Consider the following 22,086-nt stretch of genomic DNA (forward strand, 5'->3'; position numbering starts at 1 on the left):
GTAGCTTTCCATAGGAGGAAGTATCCTAGAGCAGCGGTCCCCAACCTTTTTGGCACCAGGGACCGGTTTCATGGAAGACAATTTTTCCATGGACGAGGGAGGGGAGGGATGGTTCACGTGGTAATGCAAGTGATGGGGAGCTGTGGGGAGCGATGGGGAGCGGTGGGGAGCGGTGGGGAGTGGTGGGGAGCTATGGGGAGCGATGGGGAGTGGTGGGGAGCGGTGGGGAGTGATGGAGAGCAGCAGATGAAGCCTTGCCCACTTGCTTGCCGCTCACCTCCTGCAGCCTGGTTCCGAAGGTCTGCAGCCGGGGAGTTGGGGACCCCTGTCCCAGAGGTTGGGCAAGAGGTAATTGGTTGCGTATGACAGTGGGAGCAGAGAGGAGGGAAGTGAGGGGTGTAGGAGACGGTGGGAAGGCAGAACCTATAGGGCCCAGGAGTTTACAAAATGTGAAGTGCAAGGGAAAAGGAAAGGTCAAGATGAATGGCTGCTAGTTGACTTTGGGTGTGGTGATGCAATTTGGGGAAATGGTAAAATAGGGTGGGAGCATGGGAATGATGAGTTCAGTTTTAGACTTCATGAGTTTGAAGTGCTACCAGGAGACGGAGTTTGGGAGAGAGATCAAAACTGAAATTATAGATGCAGAAAATGTGCATCTTGAGAAGATGGCTGGAGCTGAGGGGGGAAATGGAAACATAAAGACAGACAGAACAGAGGGCTGGGCTGAAGACAGTGACCAAGAAAACAAAAATTCTACTCTTGTTTTGTGATGAAGGACGATGAGAAGACAGAAGGAGAAGCAGACCTCCATGGAGATCAAAAGAGCACAATGTCATGTACCATAAATAAAGTTTTAAGAAGTATCAGGGGTGCCAACAGCATCCGATACCGCTGAGTTCACGCGGTTGTTGCTAGACTATGAGTGAGAAGTTTTAGCAGAGAGGGGATAGTAAGAGGCTGTGAGGGTCTGAAGAGCAGTGGGCGATGAGGAAGATGAGGCTGAGGAGGAAATGACATGTTCACGACATTTGCCAGCACAAACATGAATGAGATGAGGTAACAGTTTGGGCAGGAGTTCAGTCAGGGTTTCTGGGACACTTCAGCATGTTTATGGGCTTAGATAGGAAACATTGCACCAGGGCAGTGGTGTGTGTCGACACCACAGTTGAGGTGAGAGCCTTGGTTTTGCGATGAGTAAGTGAGGGCCACCCTTCCAGCCATCACCTTCTTGTCGTTTATCAACTTGTCATAGATGGAGCTAGTTACTGAGAGTTTATGGAAGCTCATGTAAACTTTAAGTTTTTCTACCAGCCCTCCGTGTCTTTTAAAATCCTAGACTGTAAGGTGGAAAACGTATAATCCTTCCCTTGTGCAGCAGCCCAAAGTGTAGAATTCATTTAACTGGCATCTTGATTAATCTCACATTCTATTCATTTGGGTGATTTCCAGAGGACTTGTTTGATGCAATTTATTTCAATGATACCAACAGATAAATGGCATGAATGGCCCATTTAAAGGTTTCATTCATTACCAAGTATGATGGGGTACCTCCTCATTTAAGATTTTTATTGGGCAAGCCACTATGTACCTTTGATTATAAATTTTTATATACTAGGGGCCTCAAACACTTTCATGAATTTTCAAAAATGCTATTCAAGTCCTGAATCATTAAAAAAAATTATAAAAAAGATGTTTAAAAAACCCTATCTTTTTGGAGAGTCTTTAACTTGTCTAAGAATGCATCATAAATCCTTAAAGTTGACAATGAATGTATTGAAGATTAATAACAGGGTGTGGTAGCCAGCGTCCAAGGTGACCCCAATGATCCTCGTCTTCCCACCTCCTGGCATTTGTATCCTTGTGTTGTCTGCTCCCACACTGAATTAGACTGACTTGTAACCAGTAGGGTTTTGCAGAAATAATCAAGTGTGACTTCCAAGGTTGGGCCTCAAAAAACGTTGTGGCTTCCATTTTGTTGTCTCTCAGAGTAGTTCCTCTGAGGAAAGCCAGATAATATGTTACAAGGACACCCAAGCAGCCCAAAGGAGAGACCCATGTGGCAAGGAACTGAGGTCTCCTGTCAACAGCCAATGAGGAACTGAGGCCTCCTGTCAACAGCCAATGAGGAACTGAGGCCTCTAGTCAACAGCCAATGGGGAACTGAGGCCTCCTGACAGCAGTCAGCATCAACTTGCCCGCACATGAGCAGCACATTCTCTAGCCTCACTCAAACCTTCACATGGCCGCAGCTCTGGCTGTCTCCTTGACTGCAACTTCCTGCGAGACCCTGACCCAGAACAACCCAACCAGCCACTCCAGAGTTCCCCACAGAAACTGTGTCACATGATAAATGTTTACTGTTGTTTTCAGCTGCTAAGTTTTGGGTAAACTGTTATACAGTATTACATAACTAATACTTATGGGGTAATTTTATTATGAAAGTTTGGGTTCATTTACCACTTAATAGAAGTTTTACCAACTTTTCTTCTGAGAAAATGTATTTAGTTGAACATTAAAATTCCACATTTCATGACTATTTATTTATATAAACTGAGTTCTGATATTTTTAAAAGCTATTTTAGACTTGGGGTTGATACGGTTTCATGGAGAAACATTAAATATATATCCACTTATAGCACATTTCAGTACTTCAGTACAGAAATAGCTCCTTAATCGAAGTGATTGTTTCTGATCTTTTAAAACCACAGGCACCTAAACGGCAATCCAAGATGTCTCACCAATAATGAGCAGGGTGTTTGTACCACAACTCAGTGTCTTATGTCACTTCTAATGAAAAGAATATTTTGTGCACACATATATATGTATTTATGTCTATACATATATACAAATAGTGGGTATACACATATGTGTGTACATATATGCATATATACATACATATAATGCATTACATATATGTATATGTGATATCTTGTAATTTTACAATCTGACATAGTCTAATCTCCAAAATACACTCTCTCTTCTGCCTGCTTCCATCATTGTGTAATAAAGTGTGTCATGGAATCTTATCAAGCTTCCCTCACTGCACTACCAATTTCTCAGTGCCAGTTCTGAGTGTGCATTCAGTCACAGGCATTTTATCTGCCCTGCTCTGAGAGGTATTATTAATCACATCCTGTTGCTAGGATACCTGAGAATGTTCATTTATGTCCGATGTTTCTTTGGCAAAATGCACTATGAAGATGGCGTAGAATCATGACAAGGAAAATTACTGTGTACATGCTACTTATTTTTAAAAAGGCAGCAGGGGAGAGTATCATAACTACCAGATAATATACTGTGAACTCCCATGAATTTTTTTTTAATACCGCTTGTTTCACCTAGACTTTAATGGAAAAGTGCTGGCAATATTTCTGGATAATGAGAATCTGTAGTACTTATCTAATTCTGAGTTAACTAGGAAAAGTAGAAGGAGGTAGGGTTTTAATTCTGTTTCCTTTATAGGGACTTAGAGAGGGCGGGGCATTAAGATTCACTCACTTTGAATACCTCAGTTACAGACGGGGTTACTAGGTTACAGTGCTAGCTGATTTGTAGAGCCAGCCTAATACACAGATCACCACTATTGCATGTTTAGCTATTTTAATGCAAGACCTAAGAGAAAAGTAATCTTCAGAATGAGCATTTGAGTAATGGGGGAAAAATGACTTTATCCATAGCTTAAAAAATTACTGTTGTTTTGGGTATTAGTATACCAAAGATTCCTGCTTATTGATTGTAATCAGAGAGGATATGAATTTTATATATTTTATATATTCACCTAAATGCAAATAAAATTCACCTACATGCAAGGTTTTTCTTAGTCGATCTCTTCCCACAGGAAACAGCATGATATAGTGAAATAAACATGGACTTTGGAGTTAGATGGAGTGACTTCCTGTCTTAACCACTGGTTCTTAAGGAGCTATGTAACCCTGGGAACAAGGCATAGAGTATCTCCTCAATACATGTTCCTTTCTGTTGTCTCCTCTTCTCTCTCTAGTGCTTGTGTGTGTGTGTGTGTGTGTGTGTGTGTACACAAGACATACATATACATAGTATCTGTTTATCTATATTTATCTGTTGTATTTATCTCTACCTAAGTCTTGTATTTCAACTGAAAACATAAACAATTTGAGTTTTACTTCCAATATTGTTTCCAAGTGGTATTAGCAGAGTGCTATTTTTATAGTCATGCTAATAATAGTAGCTAATGTTTATTAAACAATATCTATGTGCTCATCACTGTGATCAACATATTATATGTGTTAATTCATTTTATCTTCACAGTATTATGAGACTTTACAAACATTCTACCGATTTTCAGGTAAGGAAAACTTGGTAGAAATTTGGTAAATAACTTTGCCAAATCACTGAACTACTTAGTGGCAAATAAATAACGAGAGGATAAAAAATAGTTGGGGTGAAAGGCAGGGAGGAGTAAGCATTTGGATATCTATCCATAAGCCGTATATAATCAGTCCCTAGGTTTGGAGGGTTGCCCGAATAAATTATTTTGTTAAAATATTTCCATAGACTTTTAAAAAACTAGCTCTTCATTATTTATCAAATTATCTGTTTGAATAAATGAACTGCTTATTTTAGCTGCTAAATACGTAATAATAATGTTTCAGGAGTAGAATGCCAAAAAGACCTTCAGATTTTGAACTTTTTTAGTAGTTTGGTATTTATTCAGTACCTACTATGAGTCGGGCACCCTAATAACACTTAAAAATTATTTACTTTAATTTTCACAACTAACTTAGTCGATGTTTTTAAAAGCTATTTTAGACTTGGGGTCGATATGGTTTCATGGAGAAACATTAAATATATATCCACTTATAGCACATTTCAGTACTTCAGTATGCAAGTAGTCCCTTAATCGAAGTGATTGTTTCTGATCTTTGAAAACCACAGACACATACATGGCAATCCAACGATGTCTCACCAATAATGAGCAGGGTGCTTGTATCACAAGTCAGTATCTTATGCCACTTCTAATGAAAAGAAAATTTTGTGCACACATATATACGTATTTATGTCTATACACATATACAAATAGTGGGTATACACATATATATGTGTGTATATATTCATATATATACATATACATAATGCATTACATGTATGTACATGTGGTGTGTGTCCTGCGATTTTACAATCAGATATAGTCTAATCTCCAAAATATACGCTCTTCTACCTGCTTCCATCATTGTGTAATAAAGTCTGTCATGGAATCTTATCAAGCTTTCCTCACTGCACACCAATTTCTCAGTCGCCAATTCATGGAGTAGATGAAAATTACTTCCATTTTCCAGTGGAGAAAGGAGGCTCAGGAAATTCTCTGAAATGGCACAAGGTTCCAGTTAGTGATTAGCAGGATTAGACTTTGAAGCTGAGATTCGTACCCTTTCTGAGCTTACTGGCTGCGGTGATTACAGGCAGGTCTGTAGAGTGGTAAAGAGCTCTTCCACTTAATCAATGTGGGACACTGGCACAACATTTAACCTCTCTAAATTGTATTTATCTGGAAATAGGGATAATACTAGTTCCTACTTCACAGGGTCATTGTGAGGGTTAAACAAAATAATGTGTTTGATAATAATCCTAAATATTTTGAGTGCATAATGCAATCACGTTTATAATGTTCTCACTTCAGTGCCTGGAAAATAGCAACATAGCATATTGCCAGGTCCTTCTCTTTATGAATGTTCCATGTCAGGTGGTCCCTGGTAACATATGATACTTCTACATATTCTCAAGGTCAATGGCTTTGTTTACACAAATATTATAAAGTTTATTTTGAGAGTTTCTTCAGATTTTTACCATCACATCTCTTTCTTGCTTTCCCTTAGAATTTCTAATTGAGAACTAGCTTTTCACTTTAGTGAATTCCTTTCCTCTCCTCGTAACTCTTTCCAAATACAAATTGGTTTGATAAAACACATTGATATGGCAATACTCTCCCCAATTATGAGCTCAGATGACACGATTTTAGAACCCAGCATGTGTGGTCCAAATCCCTACCCATATTTTGTACTGACCAGCAGCTATGGAACTGTCAACAGTCTGATACGGTCTAAATAGAAAGGGAGAGCTTTTCTAGAAACTAGAGGACCTCATTACCAGAACTTATTCCTTGAAACAAATGGTAAGACCTTGAACAACTTGACATTTCCAAGATTCACAGGTCTCTTTAGTTAGATAGGTAAATACTATCTTTCAATAATACCAAAAGAAGTTGTACAAACAGGGATTTGAGAAGATTTTAAGTACCGTACTATAGGGCAGGAACAGAGACACATAACTAAGCCACTGTAAAGACCAGCTAGTCTAAAACCAAAAAGGACCTGTTATATAGCACAAGGAACTCTGATCAATATTATATAACAACCTAAATGGGAGAAGAAGTTGAAAAAGAATAGATACATGTATATGTATAACTGAATCACTCTGCTGTACACCTGAAACTAACACAACATTGTTAATCAACTAGACTCCAATATAAAATAAAAAGTTAAAAAAAATAGACTGTAGAAACTGCGTAGTTTCTCTTTGGTCAATTGTACAAAAAGGCAGAGGAGTTTATTTTACTATTGATACCTGGATTTATGCTGATGCTGAAACGGCACTGGCCTCAGCAGACACTGCGATGAGCCTCTATGGCTGTGGACCCTCACTACCCTCCTGCACATTTAGATAAACTCCACTTGCTCTTTTGTCCGTTTCTATTTGCTGAGTTGATGTGTCACTAGGATGCTTAGGCAGTCAGAGCCATTATGAGCACACTGCATGCTGGGAGCTCCAGACAGTGTATACTGAGCCACAGAAAACGGCCCTTCAGAAACGTATCGATACCGATAGATCTGGCCTCTGAGGTTGGCCATCTGCCCTGGCAGAGCTGATACTCCATCTGCGCCCCCCAGCCCTGGGGTCTGCCATCCGTCATCGTGTGTAAAAAGCCTGAGAAGAACTGAATGCTCAAAGATTTTTCCTGGGCTGACCCCTGTACAGAGAAATAGGAAAATCAGTAGGAGAAACAACAGTTTTATGTTCTCTTGGAAATTCTCAAGTATAGAATTTCTTCCGACTTAGATCCACCTGACAAGCACATAATTAATGTGACAAGCAACAGTTCCTTTCAGATTCCCAACATTGGCCTGGGTGAATTAAATCTTAAAGTAAACCTTTTGATATTCAGAACCTCATTCTGAAGCAGTCATTTGTTGGCAGAGAAGTTTTTTGGAAGACCTTTAGATGTTGAAGTCAGACTGGAAAAAAAATCCAATCAACCCAAACCCAGCTCTTAAATATCTCTGCAAAATGGGAATGCTAGTTTTACTAATATATGTTTCAGCTACTGACCAAAGCAGGGATGTGTGCATTTGTACTTTCCTTTGTACAATAACATGCTCCTTGTACGTTAGGTGTGAATAATTATTCTTTTTTAAAATAAATTATTTTATTTATTTACTTTTTGGCTGCGTTGCTGCACACAAGCTTTTCTCTAGTTGCGGCGGGCGGGGGCTACTCTTTGTTGCAGTGTGCAGGCTTCTCGTTATGGTGGCTTCTCTTGTTGTGGAGCACGGACTCTAGGCGCACGGGCTTCAGTAGTTGTGGCACGTGGGCTCAGTAGTTGTGGCTCATGGGCCCTAGAGCACAGGCTCAGTAGTTGTAGCGCACAGGCTTAGTTGCTCTGCGGCATGTGGGATCTTCCCGGACCAGGGCTTGAACCCGTGTCCCCTGCACTGGCAGGCAGATTCTTAACCACTGCGCCACCAGGGAAGCCCCGTGAATAATTATTCTTAAGTGACATAATATTCTAGGTGCCCTTGGAATCTTCATTATATGAAAGAAATAGGAATGAATTATTTTGCAAAATAAAGAATCTTTTCATAATATAATTATTCAGTCCTGTGCTAGAATAACAATGACCATGTTTTAAGAGGTGGAGTCAGTTTCCTTCCTGCTGAACTGTCCAGGCCTTCGTCAATTGCTTAACGAGTAGAATATGCTGGAAATGCCAGTTTCTAGGCCTTGAAGATCAGGCAGCTCCCACTTCCCCAGTCTTTTAATACTTGCTCTGAGAGAAGCCTGGCCATAATGTAAGAAAGACTACCCTGAGACCCCCATGCTGTAAGGAAGCTCAAGCGAGCCACACCTGGAGGCCCCGTGGAACGTGAGCTGCCTGAATCATACACGACTGACAACTAGCTGTTCCAGCCACACCAACCCAGGTGCCAAACGTTGTGTGGATGATGAGGCAATCCCTGAAGTGGATTTTCCAGCTCCAGTTGCTTCAGCGAACACCATATGGATTAGACAAATTGCCCAGCTGAACCTTTTCAAAATTTCTAACCTACAAAACTGAAAGCAAAATAAATGTTTGTTTTATACCCTTAAGTTTTGGCACACTTTGTTATAATCAAAAGATAATAAGAACATCTCCTTTTTCTGTTTTCATAGTAAGAATATTTATTGATAAACCTATCAATATATACACCAGTATATATTGATTTTTTTTTTCCCTTGAAGCAGGGCTCACCTAGGTTCCTTCTTTCCTAAGATGGCTTGCTCAACTATACCTATAAATATGTTCTGTTATCCAGCATTTTAGCATTTAAATTTATTCCTCTTCATGACACAGAATGAAACATGTTATTATTGAGTATGGTTAATTTATGTATAATCTATATAGATTAATAAGTACTTTGGTTTAATAAAAGTATTACAGTATTAGCCTATGTCCAGGTTATTGATCAAAAGTAAAGTGGAGACTTGCCAATTATGTAGAATTTCAGAACTTGTCAACCATCAAATGAGGCACCCGTTTGAAACAACATTTAAATATTCATCCAGGCTTCAAAAACTTTATCGCTGATGGTTGGAAATTATACAGAAACCCGCTGAACTGAAACACTGAAAAGATTCAACAGCCATTTCTGCTAAATAATTTAAAATTATCTTACTTTCCCTGGGTAGATTTACTTTTAAAGGATAAATTAGTAGACTCTATATTGAATTAAGAGCTTTGATATTATTTAGGGTTCATTTTCTGTTTGAAGGTGACAAGGGGAAACATTTCATTAAGAAAGGTAATGATTTGAGTCCAGTCAGACACTATGCTTGTGAAGTTGGAGTTTGTTCACTTCAAATACAATTTATTTGGCTCACGGACACACAATCCAGCCCAGCTTTTCATCTGAAGGAAATGAGCACATTTCACTGCTCTCTCCTGTGTTCTTAATCATCTCCTCATTAGCCTGTGAAGAAAGCTGCTAGGGGCCAGAGGTGAGCTTCATTTACTCTTTGAGATGTCAGCACCATTTTCATTCCCAGTAGCCCCGAGTTTTTCCTTTTTTATCTTTAAAAAATCCTCATCATACTTATCCTTTCCTTCACATTGACCTGCATCAAAGGTTTGGGCCTTAGACATGCAGGGAAGCTCTTATTTCACAGACTGAAGGAAGATGATGAAGAAAGTGTACGTAGATTAGTGGCCATGGATTTACTGCTTTCAGGCTTTGCAGTGTACTTTGTGATCTTGTAAAACTATCCTCTGTAAACCTGATTGACTACCCGAGTTTACTAAAAAAGTTGTTAATGATCTAGTCCATTTGATGTATAGGGGAAGAGGCTCACCAACACTTGGGTCCTTCAGAGAAAGCAACAAGAGAGAAATGCTGTCAAGCCCCTATGACATGACGGGCAGAAGGCTCAGTATTTTATGTCTGCAGCACTCTGTAAAGAGTAGACAAGCGGGCTTCCCTGGTGGCGCAGTGGTTGACAGTCCGCCTGCCGATGCAGGGGACACGGGTTCGTGCCCCGGTCTGGGAAGATCCCGTATGTTGCGGAGCGGCTGGGCCCGTGAGCCATGGCCGCTGAGCCTGCGCGTCCGGAGCCTGTGCTCCGTAACGGGAGAGGCCACAACAGTGAGAGGCCCGCATACTGCAAAAAACAAAGAAGTGTAGACAAGAAACTCACGGCCAAGGGAAGGGCTGTGGAAAGCAGAGTCTGTTGACTGGCTCAATGGATGCGGCCTCCAGCAGGGGCTGGAAGTGGGCCTTTACCTAATAATAGAGACAGAAGAGGAGACGCTCCAGGAGGGAAGGGAAATAAATATCATCTGAACACCTAAGGCAATAAGTTATTTTCTGGCAAAATCTTTTATTGGTGTTCGGTGTGAGATGCTGATTTTGGGAAAAAGCAAGCCAGGGCTGACACAGTGCAGAGGGGAGCTCCTTCTGATGCAGCTTACCCAGAAAGACAGGAAGTAGAGCACCCCTACTCCCCCACCCCGGAGAGGGTGCAGGTGAACACAGGAAGGGAGTGGGAGCATGGAGGAGAGTCTTCTCACCGACTTCAGCCACTGCAAGCTTAGATTTGCACAAGATTGAGAAGCTGGCATTCCCAGGGTAGGGGAGTAGCTTTCTAGCTGTGTGTACTATGGCAGACACAGCTGAGTGCCTCCCCTCCAGTCACATGGATGACATGGATGAAACATGACTGACATAAACTCATCATCGTGGTCCCACTCCCCTTTCTTTCGATGGTCATTTGACATTTCTGGCCAATGACATGTCAGATGAATTCTGTTGAAGAATTTCATTGAAAGGTTTCCCATGCCAATAAAAATCAAGAGATGGGAGAAAACATCTTTTCTTTTCTTTTTTTTAAATTTTTCTTTCTTTTTTAGCACCTTTATTGGAGAATAATTGCTTTACAATGGTGTTTTAGTTTCTGCTTTATAACAAAGTGAATCAGCTATACATATACATATATCTCCATATCTCTTCCCTCTTGTGTCTCCCTCCCACCCTCCCTATCCCACCCCTCTAGGGGGTCACAAAGCACTGAGCTGATCTCCCTGTGCTATGTGGCTGCTTCCCGCTAGCTATCTATTTTATGTTTGGTAATGTACATATGTCCATGCCACTCTCTCACTTCGTCCCAGCTTACCTTTCCCCCTCCCTATATCCTCAAGTCCATTCTCTAGTAGGTCTGTGTCACTATTCCCGTCTTGCCCCTAGGTTCTTCGTGACCATTTTTTCCCCTTAGATTCCATATATATGTGTTAGCATACAGTATTTGTTTTTCTCTTTATGACTTACTTCACTCTGTATGACAGACTCTAGGTCCATCCACCTCACTACAAATAACTCAATTTCATTTCTTTTTATGGCTGAGTAATATTCCATTGTATATATGTGCCACATCTTCTTTATCCATTCATCTGTCGATGGACACTTAGGTTGCTTCCATGTCCTGGCTATTGTAAATAGAGCTGCAATGAACATTTTGGTACATGACTCTTTTTGAATTATGGTTTTCTCAGGGTATATGCCCAGTAGTGGGATTGCTGGGTCGTATGGTAGTTCTATTTTTAGTTTTTTAAGGAACCTCCATAGTGTTCTCCATAGTGGCTGTATCAATTTATGTTCCCACCAACACTGCAAGAGTGTTCCCTTTTCTCCACACCCTCTCCAGCATTTATTGTTTCTAGATTTTTTGATGATGGCCATTCTGACTGGTGTGAGATATCTCACTGTAGTTTTGATTCGCATTTCTTTACTGATTAATGATGTTGAGCCTTCTTTCATGTGTTTGTTGGCCATCTGTGGATCTTCTTTGGAGAAATGTCTATTTAGGTCTTCTGCCCATTTTTGGATTGGGTCATTTGTTTTTTTCACATTGAGCTGCATGAGCTGCTTGTAAGTTTTGGAGATTAATCCTTTGTCAGTTGCTTCATGTGCAAATATCTTCTCCCATTCTGAGGGTTGTCTTTTCATCTTGTTTATAGTTTCCTTTGCTGTGCAAAAGCTTTTAAGCTTCATTAGGTCCTATTTGTTTATTTATTTTTTAAATTTCCAGTTCTCTAGGAGGTGGGTCAAAAAGGATATTGCTGTGATTTGTCGTGGAGTGTTCTGCCTGTGTTTTCCTCTAAGAGTTTGATGGTGTCTGGCGTTACATTTAGGTCTTTAATCCATTTTGAGTTTATGTACCTTCTTTTCTTTCGGTGGATGTTGTCACATCTAGGTATGATGCCTGGAACAGGAGAAGAACAGCACGCACTGCAAGGATGACTGAAGGGAACAGACCTCAGGAGGATGTCCCTAAATTCATGTGCTCTGAATTCATGTGCCTCGGAACCACCCCACCCTGAGATTTCTTGTTATGGGTTATTTAACCTTTTAATGTTTAAGTGACAGTTTTTAGTTACTTGCAGCTGAAAGCATTGTGTATCTTGTACACAGGTCAACAACAAAACAGTAGTATTCTATGCAAAATAAACTGGGAATGCAAAATAATTATTTCACTACATCTTCTATGCTAAAAGAACTAGAAATAAAACCTGAAGGAAAGGAAAGAGGACTGCCTTTCAGAGAGCCCCAGGAATTGTGGGGGTGAGACTACTCCCTGGCTATACGGGCTACACTTTAGAGGGTCCAGTCTTGAGCTCTTCCAGACATATCACTTCACAGAGGGTGAGAAGGACCAAAATGTTTGCTCACGGAGTCCATGCCTTACCTGGACCATGCACTGGGTACCTGGGATGCCAGACTTCCCTGGCCAAACATCCCCAAGGCCCTGCAGGGTCGTATGAGCTTTCTCCCCAGATCAGAACTCTAGAAGGGGGGACCATATTGCACCACTGGTACAAGGCTTGTAGAGGGGTGTTCAAAGGATGCCTGGGGCTTGGATGTGTGTGCAGACTGGTCCCAGTGCATGTGAGTGAGGCCCCTCATGATGCTGGAAGGGCTGTGATGGAGGGCTGTGATGAAGGTAGAAAGAAAAGGGGGTTATATTGGTTCTCCTGCCCCAGACTCAGCATACAGGGCAGGTCTGTCGTGACACAAACACTGAAGGTAGCTCCTGTAAGAATGCATGGAAATGATGGGGTCATAAACAGTGTCTCAGTGAATTCTCCTAACACTCCAAGGGAAGGAAGAGGGAGGTATTTTATCCACAGATGATAAGTGAAAAAACAACAAAGTCTCAGAGGGTGAACTCGCTGAAGATTACCCAGTAAGTGTTAGAATCTGGATCTGAATCCAGGACTTTCGAAGATCATACTGGTTACGGCATATGCTCTCTCAGATTTTTCTGATGTTGGTTTAATTTCTATACAAAACTGAAAGACACAGATTGTTTTAAGTTACCCTTTTTATTTGTTCAGTCTCCAGTTTCCTATCTCAAAAACTCTTAGCGATGTTTACTCTAAGTGGGTAAAATACAAATAAATGAAATTCAATCAAATTTCTTTATAAATGAATCATTGTTAAATTTATCTATTAAAAAAGTGAAAACATTATACTGGTATAAAGTAAATAAAGTGGGACAGGGTAAGCCTTTCCTTCTCACATGGTATTAAAAGATAGAGATGATCCACTTTCATTTGTATAAAATGTTCTCTGAGGTTTTTAGGAAATGGGTCAAATCTATTCTTTTCCCTTTGTTGTGTGAAATATGTAAGTTTTATTTTCCATAAAATTATCTGAACTGGTTGCTTACATAGCCCCAATCTGTCACTTTGATTTTAAATTCCCCAATTCACTATTTGCTACAGACTTTTGAAAAAAGTTACAAGGTGATTTGCATTTTTTTTTTTTTTTTGGTAAATTTCAGCTTTTTATCTTCCAGTTAAACCAACCGTATTTAAATCTGGCTGAGGGCAGTGGAGGGGAGGCCTGGAGGGTTGTAGACCTTTGTAATATTACTTTCATCCTTTCATCTTTCCTGGGGTAGCTCTGGAAGGGGAGACGTCATTTCCACATGTGTACAGCTCACTTATACTCTCAAACACATAAGAGATTTCTCTCAGAATACTGAATATCTATAGAAAACACTTTGATAATGTTTTTTCACTGTGTTTTGACACTGCCAAATATTTGGGGGAAAAACATCAAGCCTGAGCATTAATAGGCAGGCTGACATCAGTTCTTGAGAAACTGGTAGGAAATCCTGGAAAAGTGATAATACATATACATATAGAAAAGGGTCATTTCAAAAAGATGAAGAAGATGTTACAAAATCCAGATCACACACTTGCAATAGCTCAGCCTTAAAGTGAAAAAAAAAAGCAGGCTGTGAACTCTGCCATCATTTCCATGGATTCAGCCTGATGTAGCCAGGTTGCTGTGTCTTGCTTCCAACAATATCTACCCCTCCGGATGCCACCAGGATTATTAACACAGTCACCGCACTCTGTTTCCTGAGATTCAGAGAGGGGACATTTTTGTGGTGGAAAGTACTATTTTGGGCTTTAAGCACAATGGCAAGGCTAGCTTCAACTCAATATCTTTCAAAACCTAGATTTTGTTCTTGGTGTCCAAATGATGCCCCCACGGATGGGTGAACTAGTCATCTAAAGAATGCGGTTGGTGCACATTTTTATGTTTTGCCTTTTCAGAAATATTTCACAGAATTGCATATGACACCACAAACATTTGAAAGAAACATGGAACGTAGAGGTTTCTTCTGTTCAGCTGATTGTGCCTCTGGTGATCAAGTGCACTTTCATTCTCTGGCTGGTCTCCAGAGACTTTCACTTAATCCCGTATTCAATAGGACACTGCTTGGGGGGAAGTTGGCACTCATGGATACATGTTCACCCGACAATGCACACACAATTTGAAATAGATTGCCAGCAGCGCAGGGCAGGAGGAGAAGGGGCCAGACCTGCTGGGCTATTTGTCATCTCCAACATTTCAAGCATCGCACACCACCTCCTTAGCAGGACACATGGGGTATGTGTCCCCTGGCAAGATGTTTAGTTTTGGTGCACACAATAAGGGCTGTAATATATTAACCCAAGGGGAGAGAAAGGAGATCCACCACCTGGAGCTTTTCTTTCTGTGTTTAAGTGACAGAAAAGTCTTCAATAAGCATCTTAACATTTCAACCTTAAGGTTGAATAATTCCATGGAACAGAATTAAAATACATGCCTTTTAAGGAAGTTTGCTGAGTGAAGTGTACCTCACAGCCAGCTACATTTGGTCGGACTTTAGTCTGCTTTCAAAGGAATACAAGGGCCTTTGGGATATTTTCTCCCAATTCTGGAAAACCAAGAATTTTATTTTTGTCATTCTGGTTATCTTTCATAACCATTGTGTGAAAATAAATATGCATTGAAAATACCAATGTTAACAAGAAAGAGGGTTTGGTATTAAAAACAAAACAAATGGCAGCCACTTTTTGCCTTCTGGGAGGGTGGCAGAATGCCATCGCTAGGGAAACTGTTCTTTAGGAAAATTCCCTGGTGCCTTAAAAACCCACTTTGGTTATGAAAGTAAGATTCCTGGGATAGTTTAGTTGAGAGAGTGTGCAGAAAAGGAAGGGTGGATTTTTCTGTATAATAAAATAAGAGGAATTGTGGAGCTATTCATTAATTTTTTTGAGAGGTTAAATAACTCTGAAAAAAGTAAGGGGAAAAATGGTCTAAAAAGGGAGGGGCTGGGTTCAGGTTTATATATGAATATGGTAGTCGGTTAGAACCAAAGGAAAGATACAACCAATGAGAAATTCCCTTTTTAGGAAATGGCCAGCAAACGTTTGCAACCACAATAACTACTTTCAATGTAAGTTGTTTCCAATTCTATAATGTGCTGAACACTATTCTCTGAACCTCCCAAATCAACGAAAGTTGGTTAGGCATGATAGTGTGGCAAAAGGTTTCGGACTGATACACTGCAGAGCATTTGGTTCTAGGAGATAAAACATGGAGAAGGAACATAAGCAGAAAATGGAATAGCTGATGAGCAGAAGAAATGATAAGCCCACTGGGGCAGACAGAGGACACTGGACTTTACAGGGGATGGGGGAAGAGTCGGTTTATTTGGTTATCAAAAGAATGGTCGACTCAGGAAGGGTGGAAGAATTTTGAATCTGGGCAAGAAAATCAAAAAGGTTAAAAACTATAAGAACCATGCCCCCCCCCACCCCAGCATATACAGAATGGATAACACTGTATAGCACAGGGAACTATATTCAATATCCTGTGATAAACCATAAGGGAAAAGAATATGAAAAAGAATATATATATATGTATAAGTGAGTCACCTTGTTGTACAGCAGAAATGAACACAAATTGTAAATCAACTACACTTCAATAGAATTTAAAAATAAAGGAAAAGAGCACCGTGTAAGACTGCTTTTACTGATTTGCACGTTTTGAATATTAATTGTTAGGCATTCACAAGTAAAGGGAGGGCCTGCCTTTGGATCCTCCTTCTTCTACTTAAAAGTTACAAGATCTAGGCCAATTGCTTTCCCCTATGTATTTCCAGCTCCTCACGTTCAAGATAGAAGCAATAATACTAAACTACTGAATATTAGGGTTATTATAAAAATGAGAAAAAATACTGAATATCACGTTCTCAATAAATGAGGCTCTAAATTAACAACTTTCAAACCACAGTAAAATAAAAATCAATATGATTCCATAAACCTGGCAGGATCCCACTAGCCCCCCAAAGCCTAAATTATTTACGTATCTCCTACATTCATTATTTAATGAAGTGTCTTAACTAGTTGGTGATATTTTACATACAATTTCATGCAAATCTAGTTGTCTTTTTTTCATTAGTGATGTCTCATCATATATTCCAAATTATTTGAATTTCATATGTATATTTATTTGGTTATTAAAAACAGTTAAAGTCATTTCTAAAAGGATTAACTAAATAGGTCTCATTCAACTTTGTAAATATCATGACTTCCAGGAAATCACCATGTTCAATAAATATCTTCAAGTCTTGCTAATGATTACTCTAATGAAGCCTTACATTTCTGTAGTGGTTTCTCTTTCACGTGTATGATCTCATTTGATCTTGATGCCTCTGATTTTTGCTGTTATTGTCAAGACCAAATTTTCTATGTTCGAAACTTTAAATTCAAGTAGTATGATCCAATTTTCTAATTGCCTCTTGAAGGTAAAGTGGTACCATTTATCACTGCACCACCCAATCAATATTTTCATTGTTCAACCCAAGTTACAAATTCATATACTCACCTATGGGAACGTCTCTAGTTGCTTATTTGGCTGGCAAACCGTACTGACATCTTACCACTACAGACTTTGTTTTTGAAATCCATTCAGTTCATTTTTGTTTAGGAGATTAAGCATCTCTTTGGAGCGCAAAATACCTAGATCAAAACTGACACTACACTACACTGCTTTCTGGTTTGGTAGTTATGCTTTAATAATATTTTGTGGCAGTAACAACATATCACTACCTGACATTTTCCTCCTCTTTAGAAATTTAAAAAGGAAGGAAGAAAGAAAGAAAAATAAAAGGAAAATAAAAAGCCTTCTTGTAACAGGGTCAAGGAACTCAACTACTAAATTCTGTCAATTTCAAAGCAGGGCTAGTACCCAAAATATTTCTTTTCCATTTATCTATTTTTATGAAAAAGTGGACTGTTTTGAGTGTTTCTAGTCCTACACCCTATCTCCATTTTTCTATAGGCCCTATGCACCCCTCTGTTAAAGTAGAATTTAAAAAGGAGTAGTTACAGTGAGCTTTAGAGTGTTAAACCTAATACATGTAGATTGACAGGCCACTTGATTATGTTGGGAATATCTATCCAGTTTTTAGTTTATTAAGCCCCGCTGCCCCTCAAGCATTTTTTTAAAATTTATTTATTTTTATTTGTTGTGGTGTGTGGGCTTCTCACTGCAGTGGCTTCTCCTGTTGCTGAGCACGGGCACTAGAGCGCAGGCTCAGTAGCTGCGGTGCACGGGCTCAGCTGCTCCACGGCATGTGGGATCCTCCCAGACCAGGGCTCGATCCCGTGTCCCCCGCGTTGGCAGGCGGATTCCTAACCACTGCGCCACCAGGGAAGCCCTCCCCTCAAGCATTTTATTGCAGCAACACTAGGGCATGATCTGAAACTCAAAGCAGATTTTTTTTATAATCTGTGAGAAAACAAGCAAGTTATAACTATTGCATATTATATTACTTTGGGGACTCTAAAAATGATCCATTTTCCCTCTCTTCCATGCAAAGAAGACTCTCATAAATGATTCCTTCTCCAACTTTTCCTGCCTGTTCCTCTCTCTCCCTCAACTTCAATCATGCCCCTGTAAGGAAAATAATCAAGTAATGATAAGATCCCATAGACAAAAAAAAAAAGACAATAAAAATATTTTGTGGAAATTAATCTGGAGAAAATAAGAGGAATAAAAAGAGGCAAGGATAATTTCTTTATGAAATACATTTTCAATTATTTACTCCTAAAAGTGTTTTTTGACCATTGAAAAAACTTATGCCAGTCACACCATATGAAACATTATTTTCTCTTATTAGAAGTGAAAAGTTGTTTAAAAACGTAGTCTAAAGATATTCTGCTCCTTTTAGATCTCCAAATGAATGCTGTGTGTAAATTAGTGCCACTTCCCTATAGTCTGTCACTTTAAACCCTCTCTTATCATGGCCTTAACACCTCTGTTCTCTTGCCTTTCTGTTTTACCATCTGGTAAAAATCACATTCTAGGATCAATCCAACTCTCTACCTTTTCACTTGACTGATAACTGAAGATGTATCAAGTACTCAAATAGGCACATTTCACAAGTAAGATACTTACTTTCACAAGCACACAACCACAAATTCATGGTATCCAACCCAAATCGGCTGTCAGGGGGCCTGGAAATTCTTCTTGGTTTCTTTCGTCAGTTCTTTTTCTTATCCTTCATTATGGGCATTTCATACCTGCTCCTTCATCCAAAGATAAAAAGCATCACCCTACTTCCTACTTTGCAGAATAACATCGTCATCATTACGTGGGTTTCCCAAAGTTCTGCAACACACCTGCAACCATGCAATTCTCATTCTCTTTGTCATGATGGACGAAGTAGCCCTTCCCTCTTCAAGGCTGTTCTTGATCCCATACGCTCCAGGGTCCCCAGATTATTTTCGTTCTCTCTTATTTGTCTCCCATTAGATCCTTGCTGTCAGTATTTTAATGCGATGAAGTCTCCACTTTATAACAAAACAAATCAAATTCCCTCTACCCTTCTTTGCCTTCATTTGCTCACTCCCCATTCAGTCCTCAACTCACTATAACTGTCTCCTGTTTCCACTACTCCAAAGACGAAATCATCAAAAATCTCCTTTTAGGTAAATCCAGTGGAAAGATTTTCAGTCTTGATTTTATTTCATCTCTGACATCTCCAACATTTATTACTGGTGTCCACTTCTGTTTCCTTTTGTTTACATGGTATCATTTTCTTTTGGTTTTCCTTTTCTCTGATAAATCCTTCTCAGTCTTTTGTCATGTTCTTATTTTGCTCATCCTCTAAATGGTGGGTTCTTAGGGTTCTTACCTCTTTTATTCTCATTTTAAATTCTTTCCCTGGACAACCACATCCGTTCCCATATCTTTTAATATCTTTTAAATGTCACTGAATCTCAAATCTATATCCTTAGCAAAATTGTCAGCTCCATTTATCTACTGAACATCTCCATTTAGATGTTCTAAAACCTCTAAAAGTCAACATACAGTTATTGTATTCTGTATCTCAGTAGATGGAAACAATATTCACCCAGCTGCCTAGGCCAGAAAAAGAGAAGTTATCTCAGTCTTCCATTGAAGGCCTTGGTGGAGTAAATTCTCTCCATCTTTGTATGCCTGAAAATATATTTATTTTTAAAATTTTATATTCATTTTAAATTTATTATATATTGTTATTTTATATATATTTAAACTATCTAAAATGATAGTTTAGCTGAGGATAGAGTTCTAGGATAAAAGTTATATTTTCACAACACTTTGAAGAGACTAATTCATTGTCTTCTAACACCCATTGCTGCTGAAGGTGGATACTGTCAGTTTAAATAACATTCCTTTCTCTTTTTTCATGACTAATTTTATTCTTGAGGCCCCTGGCTTACTTGCTAAGGCTGCAACTCTGGGGCAGTTTCCAGGTCCCTTTCACAAACGTGGCCGTAATTCCATATTTTTGTTTGCATGGGGCCTCGTAGCCTGGATTGTTCTTCAAAGGTGGACATGAGAATGATATCAGCTTTAGCTCCTGTTCACATTTCTTACTTTTAATTACTCCTTGATTCTAGCATATAAAGGTTTTCCATTGTTTCATGCTAACCTTGCAAGCTTTTCTTGTATTTTATTTGATATTTTTTGTGTTTGGAGTTGGAGAGAAAATTTTTTTTTACATCAGGTCAGTTGCCAAATTGACCAGGAATCCTTGCTTACTTTTATTACTTACTTTTATCCTCCAGTAGATTGTAACCTCTTGATGTCAGGACAGCCTAATTGTACAGTTCTGTAAGGGCTAAGTGAATATTTGCCAAGTGAGCAAATGAATGAATATGAGTTAACTAATTTGTGGAATTGGGACATTTATTTATTGTGAACTCTTTCACCACTGGTCTTCTCATCATAATATAAGTGAGGGTTCATTTTTTTTAAATTTTTTTTTTACTTATTTATTTTTGGCTGCCTTGGGTCTTCGTTGCCGCGCACGGGCTTTCTCTAGTTGCAGCGAGCGGGGGCTACTCTTCGTTGCGGTGCGTGGGCTTGTCATTGCAGTGGCTTCTCTTGTTGTAGAGCATGGGCTCTAGGCGCGTGGGCTTCAGGAGCTGTGGCTCACGGGCTCTAGAGCACAGGCTCAGTTATGCCCTCTAATATGCCTTGCAGTCCCCTAAAATATCTTTATAGTTCAAAGAAGCAATGAGTCCACAGAGTCTTGTCTCCATTTATCTGGCTCGATATGTTTGTGAGACAATTGCAAGCACTTCTAAGCATTTCTTTTATAAGTCCTTCACATGGAAAAATAAGAAAATATGTAACTTTTTAAAGAGTTTGGGGTTAACATATATACACTACTATATATAAAATAGATAAACAATAAGGACCCACTGTATCACACAAGATACTCATTATCTTGTAATAACCAATAATGGAAAAGAATCTGAAAAAGAATATATGTATAACTGAACCACTTTGCTGTACACTTGAAACTAACACAACATGTAAATTAACTATACTTCAGTAAAAACACTAAAAAAAAAAAAGAATGAAGAAAATTTTTTTCCAAAAGACCAATCTTCCCACTCTCATACTAAATTCAAAATCAACATTCCGTCTTCACCACGCACGAAGTCATGATAGATTATAGATGCCAACTATTATACAGATAGTAGGACAATAAATCTGCTGTAAGGTAGTGAATGTACTCTAGAACAGGGTGTCCCCAACCCCTGATCCTGGTCTGCGGCCTGTTAGGAACCGGGCCGCACAGCAGGAGGTAAGTGGCAGGCGAGGAGCAAAGCTTCATCTGCCGCTCGCCATCGCTCGCATTACGGCCTGAACCACGCCCCCTCCCCATCCGTGGAAAAATTGTCTTCCAGGAGACCAGTCCCTGGTGCCAAAAAGGTTGGGGACAGCTGCTCTAGAACATCTGTTGAGATCCTAGGAGCTATATGCAGTTAGACTCCGATTTCTAAATTCCTGCTATATTAATTCATTGTGATCTTTTAGGTAGACCTGACTTAGATTGTTACAATGCAAAACAAGTAGAAGTAAGACAGGAAATAAAGATTAAGCAGATACATGAAAAACCACTTCCGGGATTGAAGAGATCACCGACAGACACAAATTGCAACAAAATGAATACTATTCTAGCTCGGATATACCAAATAGCAGAGTATATTTCCTATTTCAGCCTAGGAAGAAGTTCGAAATAAATTATTTCAAGAATGATGAATTCAATAAAGCATGAGAACACAGGCTGGAACTTAAGCAACAGCGCCTTTCACATGTTAGTGACTTTAACTTGGCACATAAAGAGTTGATATCAGAAAAGATAATGTCTCTTTGAGAATAAATCAAATAATGATAGTTATCTTAAATTATATTTAGAACTCTCTTATAGCTATGATCTACCAAAAGTTTGACAATTAACATCAATCCCAGTAAATTTATTTCTCAGAAGCATCTGATATAACGCACTGGGCTCAGATCAGCCTTAAGGGCTTCATACCCCCTGCTGTTGCTGTCTTAAAAGCTTTATATCTTTATTAAAAAGTCTTAATAATGTGTCAACAAGGGGTCTTACATTTTTATT

The 22,086-nt window shown here is 39.3% G+C and overlaps 1 protein-coding gene across 1 annotated transcript in view; it reads right to left on the reverse strand.

Annotated features, from left to right (window-relative positions):
- CHST9 (carbohydrate sulfotransferase 9) overlaps nucleotides 1–22,086 on the reverse strand; it is a 200,467-nt gene that overhangs the window by 127,189 nt on the left and 51,192 nt on the right. The window lies entirely within an intron of this gene.

This window comes from Neophocaena asiaeorientalis, unplaced genomic scaffold (assembly GCF_003031525.2).
Source record: "Neophocaena asiaeorientalis asiaeorientalis breed wild unplaced genomic scaffold, Neophocaena_asiaeorientalis_V1.1 scaffold42, whole genome shotgun sequence".
NCBI classification, from domain to species: Eukaryota; Metazoa; Chordata; class Mammalia; order Artiodactyla; family Phocoenidae; genus Neophocaena; species Neophocaena asiaeorientalis.